The sequence below is a fragment of the Lolium perenne genome, chromosome 5 (genome assembly GCF_019359855.2).
Source record: "Lolium perenne isolate Kyuss_39 chromosome 5, Kyuss_2.0, whole genome shotgun sequence".
Classification (NCBI taxonomy): Eukaryota; Viridiplantae; Streptophyta; class Magnoliopsida; order Poales; family Poaceae; genus Lolium; species Lolium perenne.
In genome coordinates this window covers 34936211-34954975 of record NC_067248.2, presented here as the reverse complement: position 1 = coordinate 34954975, position 18765 = coordinate 34936211, and the positions used below count along the sequence as shown (strand labels likewise).

The window sequence follows — 18765 nt, the reverse complement described above, 5'->3', positions numbered from 1 at the left end:
ACAGCGTTCATAACACCTTATGGCGTGTTCTGCTACAGAATAATGCCTTTTGGTCTGAAAAACGCGGGAGCAACATATCAGCGGATGATGCAGAAGTGTCTTGCAACACAGATTGGCAAAAACGTACAAGTGTACATTGACAATGTCGTCATAACAACAAAGAAGGGGTCAACATTGATCGAGGATTTAAATGAAACTTTCGACAACCTTGACAAGTTCTGCCTCAAGCTGAACCCGACAAAGTGCTCTTTTGGCGTCCCTGTGGGAGAACTTCTCGGGTTCCTAGTTTCAGCAAGAGGAATTGAAGCTAATCCGGAGAAGATCCAAGCTATCGTAATAATGAGGAAGCCAACAAAGTTGAAAGAAATACAACAGCTGACTGGGCGAGTCGCAGCTTTGAGCAGATTCGTCGCCAGGCTAGGAGAAAAGGCGTTGCCATTCTACGCCTTGATCAAGCAAGGAGAGAAGTTCCAGTGGAACGAAGAAGCAGACAGAGCTTTCGAAGATCTCAAGCGAACAATCTCGACACAACCAATCTTGGTGGCGCCTAAGGAGAAGGAACCTCTCCTGCTATACATCGCAGCCACGCCTCAGGTGGTCAGCACAGCACTCGTAGTTGAAAGAGAGGAAGAAGGACAACTCCATGGAGTGCAGAGGCCATTATATTTCATCAGTGAAGTTTTATCACCCTCGAAACAGCGGTATCCGCAGTACCAAAAGCTAGCATATGGAGTGTTTACAACCGCAAGAAAATTGCGGCACTATTTTTCGGCGCATCCGATAATAGTGGTCAATGAGGCGCCTTTATCCAATATATTAAACAATCCGGAGGCTACGGACCGTGTCTCCCTTTGGGGAATAGAGCTTTCCCCTCGGGACATCACATACGAAAAAAGAAAAGCAATCAAGTCGCAGATCTTACCAGACTTCATCGCAGACTGGATGGAGCTACAAAATACGGGACCTCCGGATTTATCGAGAACCTGGACTATGAACTTTGACGGGTCCAAGAGAGTAGAGGGAGCTGGAGCAGGCGTGATACTATTATCACCTCAAGGCGATAAAATGAAGTATGTCTTACGGATGACGTTTCCAAACGCGTCTAACAATGAGGCAGAATACGAAGCTCTTATACATGGGATGAAGATGGCGAAGGCCTGTGGTGCAACTCGACTAAAAATCTTCGGTGACTCACAACTGGTGGCTTAGAAAGTCATGAATCAATGCGACACAGTCAATGATAGTATGATAGCATACACAGAAGTGTATAACGAGCTCGAGAAGCTATTTGACGGGTGCGAGGTAAATCACATCAGCAGGCTAAGCAATGATGAAGCCGATGTTCTTGCAAACATCGGGTCGAATGTCTCGCAATACCACCTGGAGTGTTCTGGGAAGAGATAGCTGAAAGATCAACCAAGGCGAAGAAACGACAGAAGAAAGAAAAGGAGGAGAAATCCTCTGAGGCTAAAAAAGTACCATCGAGAGAAGAGGAGGAACCTAAGGTAATAATGATGATACAGGTTCCATGGATGCAGGCGTACATAGCATATATCTCGAGACAGGAATTACCCGACGATCCAGTTGAAGCAAGGCGAGTTATTAGGCGTTCTAAAGCCTTTACTGTGGTCAAAGGAGAGCTATACAAAAGAAGTATTTCAGGAGTACTACAAAGATGTGTCACACCTGAGGAAGGAAGGCTAATTCTGAAGGACGTACACGAAGGAGTGTGTGGACATCACGCAAGCAGCCGAGCTATAGCAGCCAAGGTTTTCAGGCAGAATTTTATTGGTTGACAGCAATCGAGGATGCAAAAGACATAGTTCGTACCTACGACGCGTGCCAGGGATTTGCCGCAAAACCTCATTCTCCGGCAGTAGAGCTGATGCCAATACCGTTGTTTTGGCCCTTTGCTCAGTGGGGTCTTGATATGGTGGGAAAATTACACAAATCTTCGCTGTCGACAAGTTCACAAAGTGGATAGAGGCGAAGCCGATAAATTCACCAGATGGAGCGTCTGCAATCAAGTTCGTGAAAAGTATCGTCTTTCGGTTCGGAGTACCTCATAGCATCGTCACGGACAACGGTAGTAATTTCACATCAAACTACACTTTGCATCAGTTGCGCACCCGCAGACCAATGGTCAAGTCGAGAAAGCCAACAACACCATATGTAATGGTATCAAGAAACGCCTGTTAGCACCATTGGAAAAAGCTCGACACACCTGGCCAGAGGAGTTGCCCAGTGTGTTATGGAGTATTCGAACAACACCAAATACAGCGACACGGGAAACGCCGTTTTTCCTGGTCCATGGAGCTGAGGCAGTGTTGCCGATAGAAATAGAACATGATTCTCCGAGAGTAACGGAATATGAAGAAGAAGCTTCAAGAAAAGCATTGGAGGATGATGTCGATGCACTCGATGAACCTCGAGACGAAGTGTTATCACGGGTCACTAAGTACCAGCAAGACCTGAAAAACTACCACAGTCGATGTTTGCGACCAAGATCCTTTCAGTACCAGTCATATGCTCAGCATAGCTGTAACATCCCAAAATTTTCCAAATTTTTGAATGTTTAATTATTAAATAAGTTGATTGAATTGCTTGACTTTGTTGAAATTTTTGAAGGAATTAAAACTTTTTGAGTTTTATTTTAAAGCCTTTCCCAAAATGGAGTTTTCACAAAGTTTATTTCCAAAGTATATTCAAACCAAAACTATTTCTATTTATGGTTTTGAAATCATATAGATTTTATTTAATACAAAAGGCCCAAACCTTATTTTGAAATATCAATGCCCAAGTAACCATATAAAGTATTATATGCATAATAATTATTTTTGTAAATTGGTTCTAACCAATATTAGTTTTATAAAATTATTTGAGTCGTTTTGACTTCAAATCAAAATCCATGTTTGAAATAAAACATGCCAAAGTTTTCAGTTTTGGGAAATATTCTAATCGCTTGATTTCAATAAATCCAAATTATGTTTCTTGTTTTTTTTTCTTTCTAAATAGCTTATTCGACAAGTGTGTAAAAATATTCTCTTGTGTTTTCATTTTAATCTGAAAGAGTAATCATTAGTATACGAAAATCATACTGGACAGAATTACAAATTTTATGAATTATATTTAAATCAGTTTGGATGCCTAAAACTGAAACTAAAAACTAAAGAGAATAAAAATAAAAAACAAAGGGAAACCGGCCAGGCAGCTCAATCAATGAGAAGCCAGGTCGTGCACATACGCGCGTGCCAGGCCGCGCGGCCGAAGCAGCAGCAGCACGCCCCGCGTTTTCCTTTGACTTTTCTTTTCCTTTTTCTTTCTAACGCATGGGACCCACATCGTCACCTACCTCCAGCCGGAGACCATCCCTTTGACGAGTTCGTTACAGAACTCGAACTGCCCCAGAAAATCGCCGATTCGGTGCAGATTTATGGCTCCTTTCCTACGAAAAATTTCCTATAAATTCCCACATATCTCCTCTGCAGTTTCCCCCTTAAAACCCTAGATTTCGTGCCGCCAGGCTGTCGAAATTTCTCGCCGGAGTTCCAAACCGCCGCCGGAATTGGAGCTCGAGATTGACGTTCTCTGTCGTCCCCGACCCATATCTTTCACTCCATATCGTTTCCCTCGATCAACCGCGACGCCTCACCACTTTTTCTCCATCCGCAGAGAACGAGGCCGTCCGGGAAACGCCGTCGGAAGATCGTCGGAGACGCGACACTTCGGCCGCCTGTCGCCGCTGCTCGTGGATGCGAAAGATTCATACAAGCACACCATCGTGACCGCCGTCTCCTTCTGCACCTCGTCCGACATCTCGACGCCACCAAGGACCTCCGGAACGCCACCAGGAGCCCTGCCTCCTTCTCCTCGCTCTAATCTGCATGCCTTGCTCTTCCGTTTCGTTCTCACTATTTTCCCTCCCGTACAGAGCGCAAGATCGTGTCGCCGGAGTTATCACCGCCCGCCGTCGCCATTCACATCCGACCCACCATCGTTCATGCATCAGGTACCGTAGTAGGCACCTCGTTACACTAAATTTTCCATGTACAGTACATAAATCGATCGCTCCATTGTACTAGCTAGCTAGTTCACCTATAAGAACTTTGAAATTTCATAACAAAAGATTTAGAGCTCCGTTTTAGATGATATCTCTGAAGTTGAGTTCGTAATTAAATCCTCTATAACTTTCGTGTAGAAATTTTTTCCATCCGATAAGCTTTTTCGGACAACTTTTCGTACAACATCAAAATTTTACCGCGACATGTTTTATCTTGTAAAATTTATAACTAATATTTGGAAACTCGAATTCTAACAGATAATATGTCGTTGAACTCACAAAAATGAGGAAAACACAATGGTGCAATAAAATTTGACTTTTGAATTATTTTTGAATATTCAAATTTAAATATGTAAGTTTGAGTATTTTGTGCATGGTTCAAATTCTGAAAATTTAAATCAAATGATTCCTGTTGCAAATGGAACCTATTGATGTCTGTCCATAAACATCAGTTCCTAAAACTTATAAAACTATTTGCAAGTATTCAAGTCTAAATATGAGGACTTGAGTAGTTCCGACATAACTTAAATTCTATAAATTATTTTAAATTGATTCCTTTTGCAAATGAATCATATTAAAACTCTCTATCCAGTAGAACTTCTGCTTAGTTTAGTTGATCATATTCACTTCCCATGCTTTTAGATTTGAAGTAATATCCTTTTATGTGTCATACGACACAATCCATAAACCCTACTTGATCATACCTTTCTTTTGAATATGTGCTACTCATCAATATCCATCGGAATCATTATCATAATTAATTTTTGCAAACATTGAGGTTGAAGATTAAACTCATAATTCCATTTTGCCAAACTGAATCATATGATCATACCCATTTACCAAAATCATTTAGATATTTTCATCATGTCCAAGATCATATATATCCCAATTATATTGCCTAGTTCACGATATTCAAACCACAACTGAGATAAGTCCCCTGGGCCAGATGGTTTCACTGGTTTGTTTCTGAAGAAATGTTGGCCTATAATAAAGCAAGATTTATGCAAGCTGGTGCATGATTTTCATGAGGGAAATTTACAGCTACAGAATATAAATGAGTCTTTCATTACTCTTGTTCCTAAGGTGCATAGTCCTGAGAGTGTAAATGACTTTAGGCCTATCTCTCTCACAAATGCATGTCTCAAATTTTTGACAAAACTGGTGGCTAATAGATTTCAGCAGAGGATTATGTCCTGTGTGCATAAGAATCAATATGGCTTTATCAAGAGCAGAACAATTCAGGATTGTGTTGCATGGACTTTTGAATATTTATATCAGTGTCATGCTTCCAAAAAACCTTTGGTGATCATGAAGCTTGACTTTGCTAAAGCCTTTGATACTATTGAACATGAGGCAATTATTCAAGTGATGTCACATATGGGTTTTGATTGTAAGACTATAAAGTGGGTGAAGGATATCCTCTCTTCTGGAACTTCTAAGATTTTGTTGAATGGTGTTCCAGGAAAGCAATTTTCATGTAAGAGGGGGATACGTCTCCGACGTATCGATAATTTCTTGTGTTCCATGCCACATTATTGATGATATCTACATGTTTTATGCACACTTTATGTCATATTCGTGCATTTTCTGGAACTAACCTTTTAACAAGATGCCGAAGTGCCAGTTCCTGTTTTCTGCTGTTTTTGGTTTCAGAAATCCTAGTAACGAAATATTCTCGGAATCGGACGAAATCAACGCCCAGGTTCCTATTTTCACCAGAAGCATCCAGAACACCCGGGAAGGACCAGAGGGGGGGGCCCTGCACCATAGGCCGGCGCGGCCTGTGCCCCGGCCGCGCCGCCTATGGTGTCGTCGCCCCTTCGACCCTCCTGCGCCGCCTCTTCGCCTATTTAAAGCCTCCGTCGCGAAAACCCTGATACGTTCGACGAAACCCACAGAAACCTTCCAGAGCCGCCGCCATCGCGAAGCCAAGATCTGGGGGACAGGAGTCTCTGTTCCGGCACGCCGCCGGGACGGGGAAGTGCCCCCGGAAGGCTTCTCCATCGACACCGCTGCCATCTCCACCGCCATCTTCATCACCGCTGCTGCTCCCATGAGGAGGGAGTAGTTCTCCATCGAGGCTCGGGGCTGTACCGGTAGCTATGTGGTTCATCTCTCTCCTATGTACTTCAATACAATAATCTCATGAGCTGCCTTACATGATTGAGATTCATATGATGATGCTTGTAATCTAGATGTCATTATGCTAGTCAAGTGAGTTTTACTTATGTGATCTCCGGAGACTCCTTGTCCCACGTGTGTAAAGGTGACAGTGTGTGCACCGTGTGGGTCTCTTAGGCTATATTTCACAGAATACTTATTCACTGTTATGAATGGCATAGTGAAGTGCTTATTTATATCTCTTTATGATTGCAATGTGTTTTGTATCACAATTTATCTATGTGCTACTCTAGCAATGTTATTAAAGTAGTTCTATTCCTCCTGCACGATGTAATGGTGACAGTGTGTGCATCCGTGTTAGTACTTGGTTTATGCTATGATCATAATCTCTTGTAGATTGCGAAGTTAACTATTGCTATGATAGTATTGATGTGATCTATTCCTCCTACATATGCATGAAGGTGACAGTGTGCATGCTATGTTAGTACTTGGTTTAGTCTTTTGATCTATCTTGCACTCTAAGGTTACTTAAATATGAACATTGAATTGTGGAGCTTGTTAACTCCGGCATTGAGGGTTCGTGTAATCCTACGCAATGTGTTCATCATCCAACAAGAGTGTAGAGTATGCATTTATCTATTCTGTTATGTGATCAATGTTGAGAGTGTCCACTAGTGAAAGTGAAATCCCTAGGCCTTGTTCCTAAATACTGCTATCGCTGCTTGTTTACTGTTTTACTGCGTTACTACTGCTGCAATACTACCACCATCAACTACACGCCAGCAAGCTATTTTCTGGTACCGTTGCTACTGCTTATATATATTCATACCACCTGTATTTCACTATCTCTTCGCCGAACTAGTGCACCTATTAGGTGTGTTGGGGACACAAGAGACTTCTTGCTTTGTGGTTGCAGGGTTGCATGAGAGGGATATCTTTGACCTCTTCCTCCCTGAGTTCGATAAACCTTGGGTGATCCACTTAAGGGAAAACTTGCTGCTGTTCTACAAACCTCTGCTCTTGGAGGCCCAACACTGTCTACAGGAAAAGGAGGGGGAAGTAGACATCAGAGGGGTGTTAGGCAGGGTGACCCTCTGTCTCCAATTTTGTATGTGCTTGGGTCTGAATTGTTGCAATTGGTGATCAATGATGCTCTTAGAGCTGGTTTACTGTCACTGCCTATTGAGGTGGGTGACCCAGATTATCCAGTGGTGCAGTATGCAGATGACACTTTACTCATTATTCCTGCTGATATGAATCAAGTTCTGGCTTTAAAGGATATTTTGCATAAGTTTTCTGTTTCTACTGGTCTGAAGGTTAACTATCATAAATCCAGTATGGTTCCAATTAATGTGGCAAGTGAGGAGATTGAGCTGCTGGCCACTGCTTTTGGTTGCCATGTTGCAACTCTCCCATTCACTTACTTGGGGTTGCCTCTGGGAACAACTAGACCAAAGATTCAGCATTTGACTCCTATTGTTACTAGATTGGAGAGAAAGCTTACAAGCATTTCTAGTTTCTTGTCTCAAGGAGCTAGATTGCAGCTGGTGGATTCTGCTCTGTCTTCCATGTCCACATTCTTTTTGTGCTCTATTCAAATTCCACCTGGCATTTTAAATCGGCTGAATAGGATTCTAAGGCAGTGCTTATGGAGGGATAATATTGATACACCAAAGCAGTCTTTGGCAGCTTGGGAAATGATATGCAAGCCTAGGAATAAAGGTGGGGTTGGTATTGTTAATTTCCAAAAACATAATGAGGCCTTGTTGTTGAAATTTCTGGATAAATTTTATAATAAAGCAGATACCCCCTGGGTCAGTCTTGTATGGAGAACTTACTACCAGGAATCTGTAAATCTGTACCTTGATACGTCTCCAACGTATCGATAATTTCTTATGTTCCATGCCACATTATTGATGTTATCTACATGTTTTATGCACACTTTATGTCATATTCGTGCATTTTCTGGAACTAACCTATTAACAAGATGCCGAAGTGCCGATTCGTTTCTGCTGTTTTTGGTTTCAGAAATCCTAGTAAGGAAATATTCTCGGAATTGGACGAAATCAAAGCCCAGGGGCCTATTTTTCCACGAAGCTTCCAGAAGTCCGAAGACGAAACGAAGTGGGGCCACAGGGTGCCCAAACCCTAGGGCGGCGCGGCCCCCCCCTTGGCCGCGCCGGCCTGTGGTGTGGGGCCCCTGTGCCCCCTCCTGACTTGCCCTTCCGCCTACTTAAAGCCTCCGTGACGAAACCCCCAGTACCGAGAGCCACGATACGGAAAACCTTCCAGAGACGCCGCCAACGCCGATCCCATCTCGGGGGATCCAGGAGATCGCCTCCGGCACCCTGCCGGAGAGGGGAATCATCTCCCGGAGGACTCTACGCCGCCATGGTCGCCTCCGGTGTGATGTGTGAGTAGTCTACCCCTGGACTATGGGTCCATAGCAGTAGCTAGATGGTTGTCTTCTCCCCATTGTGCTATCATTGTCGGATCTTGTGAGCTGCCTAACATGATCAAGATCATCTATCTGTAATTCTATATGTTGCGTTTGTTGGGATCCGATGAATAGAGAATACTTGTTATGTTGATTATCAAAGCTATGTCTATGTGTTGTTTATGATCTTGCATGCTCTCCGTTATTAGTAGATGCTCTGGCCAAGTTGATGCTAGTAACTCCAAGAGGGAGTATTTATGCTCGATAGTGGGTTCATGTCTCCGTGAATGCGGAGGGCTGACACGAACATCGACGGTTATGGATGTGCTGTTGCCACTAGGGATAAAACATTAGTGCTGTGTTCAAGGATGTAGTCACTAGTTACATTACGCGCAATACTTAATGCAATTGTCTGTTGTTAGCAACTTAATACTGGAGGGGGTTCGGATGATAACCTGAAGGTGGACTTTTTAGGCATAGATGCAGTTGGATGGCGGTCTATGTACTTTGTCGTAATGCCCAATTAAATCTCACTATACTCATCATGATATGTATGTGCATGGTCATGCTCTCTTTATTTGTCAATTGCCCAACTGTAATTTGTTCACCCAACATGTTGTTCGTCTTATGGGAGAGACACCTCTAGTGAACTGTGGACCCCGGTCCAATTCTCTTTCTTGAAATACAATCTATGCAATACTTGTTCTCCGTTTTCGCAAACAATCATCTTCCACACAATACGGTTAATCCTTTGTTACTGACAAGCCGGTGAGATTGACAACCTCACTGTTTCGTTGGGGCAAAGTACTTTGGTTGTGTTGTGCAGGTTCCACGTTGGCGCCGGAATCCCTGGTGTTGCGCCGCACTACATCTCGCCGCCATCAACCTTCAACGTGCTTCTTGACTCCTACTGGTTCGATAAACCTTGGTTTCTTACTGAGGGAAACTTGCTGCTGTACGCATCACACCTTCCACTTGGGGTTCCCAACGAGCGTGTGCTTTACGCGTCATCAAGCTAAATTTCTGGCGCCGTTGCCGGGGAGATCAAGACACGCTGCAAGGGGAGTCTCCACTTCTCAATCTCTTTACTTTGTTTTTGTCTTGCTTAGTTTTATTTACTACTTTGTTTGCTGCACTAAATCAAAATACAAAAAAATTAGTTGCTAGTTTTACTTTATTTGCTATCTTGTTTGCTATATCAAAAACACAAAAAAATTAGTTACTTGCATTTACTTTACTTATTTCATCATGTTTCCTTTTAATTTTACCACAAAAGACATACCGGTAGGACGTGGGTCTATAGTTGGGAGAAATAATATAGAAGAATTTTTCAATCATGTTAGTACCATTGAAAATTTTGAAGATAGACACTTGGTAGACCTTGCGCCTACTTATGAAATTGCTGCCGCGCATTTAGTTCGCCTGTTGGAAACTAAATTTGTTAATCTTAATCCTATAATCCAACACATGTTTCTCACACTTGGTGATATGGAAGAAGGGGAAAAGAAAGATTTTGTTTTAGAAACCCTTCTTAGAGAATTTGGTGGTCTAGCAAGAGAAGCTAGAAAGGTCTTTGCTAAATTTAATATGCTTGGTTCTCATACTAATTTTGTTAGCCTCCTTGAAAAGATGGACATGGATAGAATAAGATACACTAATAATATTGATGATGGTGGGGAGATCAAAGCACCAATACCATGTAAACTCTTAGCTATGAATGATGCACTAGAAAATAACTATGCTTGGCTTGTTCCTGAAAATTTGTTTGATGAGAGTAGCACGCCTAAGACTAATGAAAAAGGAGATGCTAAAACTTATGTATCTAATATATTATGCCTGGTTGAGAAAACTCCGCACCCCGCTGAGAATGCATCATGCTTTGATAATACTTGATACACACTTTCTGCGCCTAGCTGAAAGGCGTTAAAGAAAAGCGCTTATGGGAGACAACCCATGTTTTTACCTACAGTACTTTGTTTTTATTTTGTGTCTTGGAAGTTATTTACTACTGTAGCAACCTCTCCTTATCTTAGTTTTGTGTTTTGTTGTGCCAAGTTAAGCCGTTGATAGAAAAGTAAGTACTAGATTTGGATTACTGCGCAGTTCCAGATTTCTTTGCTGTCACGAATCTGGGTCCACCTCCCTGTAGGTAGCTCAGAAAATTAAGCCAATTTACGTGCATGATCCTCAGATATGTACGCAACTTTCATTCAATTTGAGCATTTTCATTTGAGCAAGTCTGGTGCCATTTTAAAATTTGTCAATACGAACTGTTCTGTTTTGACAGATTCTGCCTTTTATTTCGCATTGCCTCTTTTGCTATGTTGGATGAATTTCTTTGATCCACTAATGTCCAGTAGTATTATGCAATATCCAGAAGTGTTAAGAATGATTGTGTCACCTCTGAATATGTTAATTTTTATTGTGCACTAACCCTCTAATGAGTTGTTTCGAGTTTGGTGTGGAGGAAGTTTTCAAGGATCAAGAGAGGAGTATGATGCAACATGATCAAGGAGAGTGAAAGCTCTAAGCTTGGGGATGCCCCGGTGGTTCACCCCTGCATATATTAAGAAGACTGAAGCGTCTAAGCTTGGGGATGCCTTGGGCATCCCCTTCTTCATCGACAACATTATCAGGTTCCTCCCCTGAAACTATATTTTTATTCCATCACATCTTATGAGCTTTTTCTTGGAGCGTCGGTTTGTTTTTGTTTTTTGTTTTGTTTGAATAAAATGGATCCTAGCATTCACTTTATGGGAGAGAGACACGCTCCGCTGTAGCATATGGACAAGTATGTCCTTGGTTTCTACTCATAGTATTCATGGCGAAGTTTCTCCTTCGTTAAATTGTTATATGGTTGGAATTGGAAAATGATACATGTAGTAATTGCTATAAATGTCTTGGGTAATGTGATACTTGGCAATTGTTGTGCTCATGTTTAAGCTCTTGCATCATATGCTTTGCACCCATTAATGAAGAAATACATAGAGCATGCTAAAATTTGGTTTGCATATTTGGTTTCTCTAAGGTCTAGATAATTTCTAGTATTGAGTTTGAACAACAAGGAAGACGGTGTAGAGTCTTATAATGTTTACAATATGTTTTTTATGTGAGTTTTGCTGCACCAGTTCATCCTTGTGTTTGTTTCAAATAAGCCTTGCTAGCCTAAACCTTGTATCGAGAGGGAATACTTCTCATGCATCCAAAATACTTGAGCCAACCACTATGCCATTTGTGTCCACCATACCTACCTACTACATGGTATTTTCCGCCATTCCAAAGTAAATTGCTTGAGTGCTACCTTTAAAATTCCATCATTCACCTTTGCAATATATAGCTCATGGGACAAATAGCTTAAAAACTATTGTGGTATTGAATATGTAATTATGCACTTTATCTCTTATTAAGTTGCTTGTTGTGCGATAACCATGTTTACTGGGGACGCCATCAACTTTTCATTGTTGAATCTCATGTGAGTTGCTATGCATGTTCGTCTTGTCTGAAGTAAGGGCGATCTACACTGAGTTGAATGGTTTGAGCATGCATATTGTTAGAGAAGAACATTGGGCCGCTAACTAAAGCCATGATCCATGGTGGAAGTTTCAGTTTTGGACAAACATCCTCAAATCTCTAATGAGAAAAGAATTAATTGTTGTTGAATGCTCAAGCATTAAAAGAGGAGTCCATTATCTGTTGTCTATGTTGTCCCGGTATGGATGTCTAAGTTGAGAATAATCAAAAGCGAGAAATCCAAATGTGAGCTTTCTCCTTAGACCTTTGTACAAAGCGATATAGAGGTACCCTTTGTGATACTTGGTTAAAGCATATGTATTGCGGTGATAATCCAGGTAGTCCAAGCTAATTAGGACAAGGTGCGGGCACTATTGGTACACTATGCATGAGGCTTGCAACTTATAAGATATAATTTACATGATGCATATGCTTTATTACTACCGTTGACAAAATTGTTTCATGTTTTCAAAATCAAAGCTCTAGCACAAATATAGCAATCGATGTTTTTCCTCTATGGAGGACCATTCTTTTACTTTCAATGTTGAGTCAGTTCACCTATTTCTCTCCACCTCAAGAAGCAAACACTTGTGTGAACTGTGCATTGATTCCTACATACTTGCTTATTGCACTTATTATATTACTCTATGTTGACAATATCCATGAGATATACATGTTACAAGTTGAAAGCAACCGCTGAAACTTAATCTTCTTTTGTGTTGCTTCAATGCCTTTACTTTGAATTATTGCTTTATGAGTTAACTCTTATGCAAGACTTATTGATGCTTGTCTTGAAGTGCTATTCATGAAAAGTCTTTGCTTTATGATTCACTTGTTTACTCATGTCATATACATTGTTTTGATCGCTGCATTCACTACATATGCTTTACAAATAGTATGATCAAGATTATGATGGCATGTCACTCCAGAAATTATCTGTGTTATCATTTTACCTGCTCGGGACGAGCAGAACTAAGCTTGGGGATGCTGATACGTCTCCAACTATCGATAATTTCTTATGTTCCATGCCACATTATTGATGTTATCTACATGTTTTATGCACACTTTATGTCATATTCGTGCATTTTCTGGAACTAACCTATTAACAAGATGCCGAAGTGCCAGTTGCTGTTTTCTGCTGTTTTTGGTTTCAGAAATCCTAGTAAGGAAATATTCTCGGAATTGGACGAAATCAAAGCCCAGGGGCCTATTTTTCCACGAAGCTTCCAGAAGTCCGAAGACGAAACGAAGTGGGGCCACAGGGTGCCCAAACCCTAGGGCGGCGCGGCCCCCCCTTGGCCGCGCCGGCCTGTGGTGTGGGGCCCCTGTGCCCCCTCCTGACTTGCCCTTCCGCCTACTTAAAGCCTCCGTGACGAAACCCCCAGTACCGAGAGCCACGATACGGAAAACCTTCCAGAGACGCCGCCAACGCCGATCCCATCTCGGGGATCCAGAGATCGCCTCCGGCACCCTGCCGGAGAGGGGAATCATCTCCCGGAGGACTCTACGCCGCCATGGTCGCCTCCGGTGTGATGTGTGAGTAGTCTACCCCTGGACTATGGGTCCATAGCAGTAGCTAGATGGTTGTCTTCTCCCCATTGTGCTATCATTGTCGGATCTTGTGAGCTGCCTAACATGATCAAGATCATCTATCTGTAATTCTATATGTTGCGTTTGTTGGGATCCGATGAATAGAGAATACTTGTTATGTTGATTATCAAAGCTATGTCTATGTGTTGTTTATGATCTTGCATGCTCTCCGTTATTAGTAGATGCTCTGGCCAAGTTGATGCTAGTAACTCCAAGAGGGAGTATTTATGCTCGATAGTGGGTTCATGTCTCCGTGAATCTGGAGGGGTGACAAGAACCTCTAAGGTTATGGATGTGCTGTTGCCACTAGGGATAAAACATTAGTGCTATGTTCAAGGATGTAGTCACTAGTTACATTACGCGCAATACTTAATGCAATTGTCTGTTGTTAGCAACTTAATACTGGAGGGGGTTCGGATGATAACCTGAAGGTGGACTTTTTAGGCATAGATGCAGTTGGATGGTGGTCTATGTACTTTGTCGTAATGCCCAATTAAATCTCACTATACTCATCATGATATGTATGTGCATGGTCATGCTCTCTTTATTTGTCAATTGCCCAACTGTAATTTGTTCACCCAACATGCTGTTCGTCTTATGGGAGAGACACCTCTAGTGAACTGTGGACCCCGGTCCAATTCTCTTTACTGAAATACAATCTACTGCAATACTTGTTCTATCGTTTTCTCGCAAACAATCATCTTCCACACAATACGGTTAATCCTTTGTTACAGCAAGCCGGTGAGATTGACAACCTCACTGTTTCGTTGGGGCAAAGTACTTTGGTTGTGTTGTGCAGGTTCCACGTTGGCGCCGGAATCCCTGGTGTTGCGCCGCACTACATCTCGCCGCCATCAACCTTCAACGTGCTTCTTGACTCCTACTGGTTCGATAAACCTTGGTTTCTTACTGAGGGAAACTTGCTGCTGTACGCATCACACCTTCCACTTGGGGTTCCCAACGAGCATGTGCTTTACGCGTCATCATACCTCATGCTGAACATCTCTGTGGCTCTTTTTGGTGGAAAGATGTGTGTAAATACTTGGAAAAGTATAGGCAAGTGACCACTGTTTTGCCTGGCAAAGGAGATTCTTTTTTATTCTGGTTAGATAATTGGAAATTTGAGAATTCAACTACCCCTCTTAGTGAGAGATACCCAAGGATTTCCTCTTATGCTTTGAATGATAAACTTACGGCCAAGGAGGTGTATGAAGTTGATGATATTGCGCAGCTTTTTCACTTACCTTTATCTTCTCAAGCCTATGAGGAATGGAGGGAGCTAAGTTCTCAGATGAGGCGCAACCCTTTGTCAGTGGGAAATGATTCTTGGGTTTATGTATGGGGGAGTACATATACTGCATCAAAGTATTACAAGTATCTACATGAGCACATTCAGGTCCTTGGTATTTATAGATGGATTTGGAGGTCCTCCTGCATTATGAAGCATAAATTTTTTGCGTGGCTCCTGGTTAGTGATCGTTTGAATACTAGGGACATGTTGAAGAGACGACATTGGAAGGTTACAGATGATACTCACTGTGAGTTGTGTTTTGCTAGAGCATATGAGGACAGAATGCACTTGTTCTTTGAATGTCAATTCAGTCAGAGGATTTGGGCATATTTACAGATTGATTGGCAACAGGGGCAAGATATTCAGGAGGCTGCCACTAGGGCAAGAGCTGGTTTTGCTAAGCCTTTCTTCATGGAAGTGGTAATTTTAGCTTGTTGGAATATATGGAAGCAACGCAATGAGAAAATCTTTCAGTATCTTAGGCCTTCCTTTCAAGGGTGGAAGAAGGGGTTTGTGCATGATATATCCATGCTTGAGCATAGGATAAAAAGGAAACATTTACAAGATTTAGTTGCCTGGATAGGCAGTCTGATTTAGCTATGCTCCCTTCTTTAGTTTTGTACAGTTAGGTCTTTCTTTTTCTTTTCCTTTCTTCCTCTTGTTTTGTACATATGCTTTTTGGTTTTAATAAATAACTGTGGGGTTTTTTCCCCACAGTCTCAAGGTTCAAAAAAAAACTGAGTTATTTGAGTAAATTGTGACAAATCTTATTTATAGATTTTTCCTTGTGCAAATGTTGTGGAGGCACTCTACTACATAGCACATGTGTTGAAACCTTGACATTCCTTACAATCTTTTATGCGCATCTTGAATACCATTCATGCCTATCCAATCTCATGCCATTCGATCATATTTATTAAGCTTGGACTATTCAAATTACAAATGTGTCATTGGAGTAATTTAATATATCATTAGTCCATACCCAAGCCTTTGTGTAACTTGAGCTATCGTGATAAGTGTTGTCACACTTAAACTTAATAGCATCTAAGTTTTCACCATGTGGAATCTATGTGATTCTTATCACATGGACCATTCCAATTTTGTCTATTCCTTTGTAACCAATATGTCTTTTCCTATTGGTCATTGATGGTACTTCTCTTTCTAAGTAATTGAGCTCATCGTTCAATATCTCCAACTCATATCTTGCAAGCCATACCTCATGCCATATCTTCTTTAACCGATGACTAAAACACATTGATTAACTACATGTTGTTTGCTTGGTTTGATTTTATTGTTGTTGAATGGTGTGTTTATGTTGTGCTATATTTTATATTATAGTTTGTACGGAGAGGCACGTATTTTGATTAAGAGAAGTGAACGCGCTTCAACTACCAAAAGGCAAGTGACATTCAAATCCTACTTATTTTTATATATGCATTAGTGTTTTTCAAACTAGTATGCATGGTAGGATTTTGATTTCGAAAGTTATGCTATGCTTATCAATCCTAGTAGTGTGTAGCTACCATGAACCCTTGCTAGGATTTTAGTTTGCCTAGCAATAACAAAGTGCCACTGCTATTTTGATCAATTTGGATTGTGAGTATTGAGAATTAAAATTAACAACCTTAATGAATCACCTGGGTGGATTGGTTGATTGGTGGGCGGCTGCTTAGGCTCACGCGCCTTAGGGACTAAAGTGATGAATTCCTCACGCGCCCTAGGGACTAAAGTGATGAATCCCTGAGAGTGCGCAAATGTTGAGTGGCTACTCAGGGCCACATTGTGGTTGTCATCGCCTGAGGGTGCACTTGTGGATGGCCACTCAGGATTAAAGAGATTAATATGTCCTCCATGTTTTAGTTAGCTTCCAGTGCAGCCTTATGGTATTATGGGCTCTGCTGGGATTAAGTAAGTTGTGAGGTCCAACTTGTTGCTAGACATGATGATGTGGTGACGGCCAAACGGGAACGGGTCTAGCTGGTTATGGTTGCAACCTTCTTCTGAAAGATCTTGTCTCATTCTTCTCTTGGGAAGGGTGGGTCGTAAGGTGAAAGTGCACAACCTCTCGAGAGTAAACCTAAGATCTTAGTCGTGTCCCCGGTTATGGACAATTTGAGCTTTCTAGGCAGGGAATGTACGGAAGAATCTCATCACCTTTTCTGAATAAGTTTAAAATTTGAGTAGCAACTGTCGGATAGTACATGGGAGATGTAACCATGATACTGTTTATGACATCATTATGAGTTTTGTAAAATGTTTTGTTTTAAATAAAATGTAGGATAAAATCAGCTTTATGCAAATTTGCCTAAACTCCACTTGCCAAATATCATGTAGATAGTCATGCCCAAAACTACCACCATATAAGTTTCATTTGCCAGTACATCATTGTACTGACCTCCATTCGTGGGGCTGCATATTCAAACGTGCAGGATTTTCTGAGGAGAAGTACGTGGTAGGATCTCGAGTCTACATTCCAACATGACTGCCTGTGGCACATGAAGATGATGAAGGCTCATTGATGATTTACTTTCCGCTGTGTTTATTCTGAGCTACTCCATGTGACTATGCAATTTGTAAGGTTTTGTTGTACCCTCTGGATCAACGATGTAGTAATTTGATACTAATGCAATGATTACTATATTTTGTAATGTGTGTGCTATCAGTGATCCCGGGAATAATACTATACACAGGTATCTTGCCTTTATTAAGAGGTAGGGTGCTACAATAGCTACCTCTCACGAAGAATTCGACGTCTAACCGAAGCAGTTCATCCATCATTTCTTCTGCTATAGGGGTCACAACATCGTTGATTTTGTCGATGTTCCTCTTCCTCTTCGCCTGCTTAGCCAGACACTTGGTGACAATTTGAGTCAGGTCTAACTTCGGGTAGCAGATTTGTATCGTAATCATGGCAAATCTTGCCCCAGCAGATAGTTGGGCTCGCACAAATTCATGGATTCGAGGGCATCTCGGAACTTATCCATCAAAGCAGGAAGAGTTTCTGGTGTTTTGTTGCGTGGAAACATGGTACTATAAACTAAGGACAATGTCCTTGTGCAGAAGTCGAGAAAATCACGGACCTGACCCGCGTGATCTTGAAATCTGACGATTTGGCGGGTACGTTCAGGTGTAACCCAGAAATTAGAACCATGCTTCAGGGCAAGCTTGAGAAGCACATTGGATCGAGCTTCAACACGCTGATCTTCGGCAGCAGTATCCAAAAAAGAACCTGTTTTTAGTGGAAGCATTAGAGAGGAAGAATAGACGGTAATAACATAATATGACAAATTCAAAGAAGTATACCCGTCATATCCAAGCTGGAGTCGATCATCAGTTGAAGCATATAATTTTCTCGAGAAGCAGCTTCAGCAGCCTCAGCAACCGCATTCTCCTTCAACACTATGGCTTCTCGAGCTTGTTGAATAGCAAGTTTTTCCTTTTTAGACGATCTTCGAGACTGCTCCATTATCACAAGAGCTTGCTTTTTCATCGACTGCAGTTGTTGTCGAAGATCGTCCAAGTCTTCATTCTGAGCAGCACTCGAAGAACCTCCAATAACCCCGACAACGGAGGACCTTTTCGAGCAAGACGCAGCGGGTAAAGCATCCGAGGAATGAGGCATCATGGTATAGTTGTCAAAAATCAACTGGAAAGAAATATTTCGACATCAATAATTTGGCAACATAGCTTTTCATTGATGAGGTCAGATATTTACATGGCTATTACAAAGGAGGGTTGCCGCCAAAGCTACTATGG

At 41.7% G+C, this 18765-nt stretch overlaps 1 long non-coding RNA gene across 1 annotated transcript; it reads left to right on the top strand.

Annotated features, from left to right (window-relative positions):
* Nucleotides 1-3299: 3299 nt before the first annotated feature.
* On the top strand, nucleotides 3300-18210 carry LOC139830989 (uncharacterized). The gene is made up of 3 exons (XR_011744706.1): nucleotides 3300-4009; nucleotides 16348-16407; nucleotides 17439-18210. It is a non-coding gene; the product is annotated as an uncharacterized lncRNA (long non-coding RNA).
* Nucleotides 18211-18765: the final 555 nt, after the last annotated feature.